This window comes from Indicator indicator, chromosome 11, assembly GCF_027791375.1.
Source record: "Indicator indicator isolate 239-I01 chromosome 11, UM_Iind_1.1, whole genome shotgun sequence".
Lineage (NCBI taxonomy): Eukaryota > Metazoa > Chordata > Aves > Piciformes > Indicatoridae > Indicator > Indicator indicator.
The window spans coordinates 34,494,228-34,499,017 of NC_072020.1; positions in this window are offsets into that span (position 1 = coordinate 34,494,228).

Below are 4,790 nucleotides of genomic sequence, written 5' to 3' on the forward strand. Positions count from 1 at the left end.
CCTGGGGGAGGGCAAACAGGTGTGGGTGGCACAAGAAGCAGGGGATCCCATTCCTTCTTATCACCTGGAAATAGGAAGAAGCCTAAGAGATGGGGAGGAATGGAGGCAGGTCCCTCTTTGGCGAGGCAGGAGAGGCAGGTGAGTTCCCTCCCAATCCCCCCAGTCTTTCCAGTTGCCCACACACACAGGTATGGGGCTCCTGAAACAGGGGGTCAGACAAACAGGGACGGAGATGATTGTCCATGCACACAGCCACCCAAGACTTGTCAGTCAGTCTCATGACTTAGGACCAGTGCAAACAAGAGAAAAAGAAAGGTGGTAGTAGTAGGAGATTCCCTTCTCAGGGGAGCTGAGGGCCCAATTTACAGGCCACATCCATCCCATAGGGAGGTCTGCTGCCTGCCTGGGGACCAGGTTAGGGACATTCTAAGAGACTCCCAGATCTGGTGTGGTCATCAGACTATTACCCACTGCTGGTTATGTGGATTGGGAGTGATGAGGCATAGGAGTACAAAAGCAATTTAAAAAGACTTCAGGGCCTTGGCCTTTAGCTCTGGATCCAGCAGTTCCCTGGACACCCAGCGTCATGAGCTAGGAGTCAGGGAGGGGAATCAGAATGAGGTCATCACAATAAATGAGGCAGTGGTTCCTGACCTGCTTAGACACACACAAGTCTATGGGGCCAGATAGGCTACACCCAACAGTGCTGAGGGAGTTGGCAGATGTGCTCACCAAGCCATTGTTTACCTGAAGTCCTGGTTAACTGGGGAGGTCCTAATGGACTGGAGAGTAGCAAAGGTAACTCCCATCTACAAGAAAGGAAGAAAGGAGGATCCAGGAAACTACAGATCTGGCAGTGTGACCTCAGTACTAGGGAAGGTCATGGAGCAGATCACCTCAAGCACCATTACATACCATATAGAGAACAACCAGTGGATCAGGCCCAGTCAGCATGGGTTTATGAAGGGCAGGTCCTGCCTGACCAACCTGATCTCCTTCTATGACAGGACGATGTAGTGAAGGCACCACATGCCCAGAATTACGCCCCCACATACCAGAAAACTTGTCCCAACATGTTTTGGTAAGTCCCCCCTTCCACCCTCCTTTCAGGAGAGGAAGACAAAAGCCCAGGCACCAACCTGTCTCCTAAGGGGTAAACAACTGCATGCATCCATCGCATGGCATGCTCATGCTCTTGCCATCTAAGGGCATAATTCTAGCTTCACCCTTTCTATAGGTAGAAGCAGGTTGTTGACAAGTGTGCCCATTGGCCAGATCCAGCCTCGAGAAATCTATAAGTACTACTCCATTTGTTTACTACCTTGCTCTCTCCTTTTGCCTTCACTCGCTATGTAAGCTCATGCTGCATAAGCTGTAAGCCTTCTCACACATAAGCGTACTAGAAGCCTCTGTGATACAGAAAGAAGCCAGCCGACCAAGCTACTCAAAGAACCTACAAATAAGATGATCCTTTCGCTGAGAACCGGCATCGTAAGCCCAGTCGAAAGGACTACGGAACACCCCGAGAAGGGTAAGCCTTAGCCCAGAAGGACTAGCTCCAAGCATGGCAGTCCAGATCTGCTGCAACCATAAGCAGCCATAAGCAGAAACTCATCTTGCGTGACCCCCACCATTTGCGGGAGAGAAAGGGAGCTGCCTACTGTTGCCACTCCACAGCCCTGTGCCGTCAGGGTAAAGCAACCGGGAAAAACCCTGAGAGAGATGGAGAGAGAGAGAAGATATCCTCTCCCTTGAGATCAAGTCAAGCCCAAGACTGCTGCATTGTAACCTAAATGAGTAGCAGTCGCCGAGATTCGACATAGTCAGCTCACTTCGAGCCAAGCCGAGGGGAAAGCGCCACTTTACTGCACCCCTCCCCAGAAACTCTCATCTCGATCGTGAGGGCTGACCCTGCCTACCGGGAACTGTCACCTGACCCTGTCGCAGAAGACCACTCCCCTGGATCGGCCCTGCTGGGCCGACTATCTGTTCAGGGAGCCACTCCAACCCTGCTAAAGAAAGTCACCTCCCCGCGACTGTGGGAGGAGAAAGCAAGCTGCCCCTCCCTGCGGATGCGGGAGGAGAAAGAAAGCCTTGCCCCCACCCGCAGAAGTGGGGGGGGAGAAAGAAGGGCACTGGCCAGATGGGACCAGCCCGGGCAGATAAGCAGCAAGTAGCCAGCATAACCCAGCAACTTGCTTTGCTACAAAGAAAGAATACATCTTTCCATGTGTGCAACATTCAGTAACATTCTATTCAAAGCACCCGCATGTAGCCATGTGATATTTCTAGCTTAACGTGCCTCGTGATAACATTATAAATATCTCTGTACATAGCCGCAGCCGCAAGTGTCTTGTCGAGTCTCCATTTAGGGGACAAGTGGTGGAACTGCATCTTTTTGTTCCCTTAATTAGAAATTGATTCTGTAAATATTCTAATCGGACCAAATTGTATATACTGAACCAGTTACAGACTATAGTTTTACAACCGTGCATTTTAATCAATATATATACAGTGATTAATCATTATTAATAATGTTAATAATTAATAAATAATACATTTCATATTTCATATTTCATAATTAATAACCATCATCCTCCATCCCTAATAATCACCCCCTTCCATGACAGATGAGGGAAAGGCTGTGGATGTTGCCTACCCAGACTTCTGAAAAGCCTTTGACACTGGTCCCCACAGAATTCTCATGGACAAACTGGCTGCTGATAGCTTGGCTGAGCAATGCTCTGCTGGATAAAGCCCTGACTGGGTGAAAGGGCCCAGAGAGTGGTGCTCAACGGAGTTAAATCCAGCTGGCAGCCAGTCACAAGTGGTGTTCCTCAGGGCTCAGTGTTGGGACCACTTCTGTTTAACATCTTTATTGATGACCTTGATGAAGACCAAGAGTGTGTCAGCAGTAGCCTTACAGATGACACTGAATTAGGTGTCAGTGTTGATCTGCACCAGGGGAGGGAGGCTCTATAGAGGGACTTGGATAGATTGGATCCATGCCCAGCATTAAAAGGAGGAACTTCAACAAGGCTAAGTGCCAGGTCCTGCGCTTGGGTCACAACAACCCCAAGCAGTGCTACAAGCTTGGGTCAGGGTGGCTGGAAAGCTGCTAGCAGAAAGGAACCTGGGGAGTCTAATTGACAAGCAGCTGAATAGGAGCCAGCAGTGTGCCCAGGTGGCCAACAAAGCCAAAGGCATCCTGGCTGGGATTAGAAATGCTGTGTCCAGCAGGAGCAAGGAGGGGATTGTCCCCTGGGACTCAGCTCTGGGGATGCCACACCTTGGGTGTTGTGTTCAGTTTTGGGCACCTCAATACAGGGGAGATGTGGAGGTGCTGGAGCCAGTGCAGAGGAGGGCAAGGAAGCTGTGAAGGGCCTGGAAAATAAATCTTATGAAGAGCAACTGAAGGAGCTGGGAGCTGGGGCTGGTTAGTTTGGAAAAGAGGCTGAGGGGAGACCTCATTGCTGCCTACAACTCCCTGAAAGGAGGTTGTGGAGAGGTTGGTGCTGGTCTCTTCTCACAGGTAATTAGTGATAGAACAAGAGGGAATGGCCTGAAGCCACGACTGGGTAGATTTAGACTGGCCAGCAGTTTTAGGGCAAATATAAACTATTCTATGTGAATTAGGAGGCAACAACTTGGAAAGAGAAGGTCCCTGAAAGCAGATAGCACTCAGTTACAGAGGGGGGAGGCTCGATAAGAACCTTTAAACCCAAAGGGCAGTGAATTAGTTACTCACAGCTGGTTTTATCCGCACGGGGGGATGCTCCTGCTGCTGTGTTAGCTTTGCGGCGCTCTTGTAAGGCGCAGCACGGCAGACTGCTGGCAAGAAAGGTTCACCGCCTGGTCCCAGGCTGATCTGGCTCAGTGGACAGCAGGCAGTTAACAACACTCTTGGTGACGGGCGCTTGCTTGGTTCCTGGGTAAACTGAGGCACAGCACGATTCTGGTGGCAAGGGGAAGCAGATTAAGTGACTTTGGCTTCTAGGCTTATGGCCTCTCTTGCTTGCATGCGTATGGCTTGTGGCTATATCCCAGGCTCTGGACCAGGCACTTGAGGCAGGACAGGGCAACCTGAGGCAGCTTCTACAAGACGGGGTCGAAGTAGGCTGGAAGCAAGACAAGGTGTCAGCAGGCTTCAGCAAGGCAAGGCAGGGCAAGGCTGACTACCAAGTCACTTGTATATTACAAAATGCCAGAGATTGATTGGTCCAATGGGACACTGAAGCTAACATATAGCTGCCCAATGGCAAGGCGTTCTGCCAGGCTATAACCATAAAAGGCAGAAACAAGACCTTATTTCTGGGGGAGCAGTGGTCAGCTTACGTGCTCTCACCGCAGATAAACCTCTTGTTTACCAGACAGACAGGAGTCCTGTCCCCTTCGTTCTTTTTCCTGCATTGCCCTGTTTTTCTGCAGGAAGGAGGGGAGAGAAAGGCACCCTGTCTAGACAACTTAAGGCCTGTCTGGGTTTGTATTGGGCCATGTCATGGCCCTACCATGACACACCACACCCTGACCCAATGGGGCAATTGATCTTGGGCCAATAAATGCCTTTTAGTGAGGGTACACTGTGAACCCTAGCTTAAACAAGCATCATGGCTTACATATCAAATACAGTGGTTTACATATCAAATACAGTGGTTTACACATTTAAGCACAGTGACTTACAATACCATATGCACTATACGAGCAGTGTATACAACCCAAACCAGGTAGCCATAAACAAGTGTTACACAAAACACCATAGAGAGCAGCATATGCTCTGAGCCCAATATTGT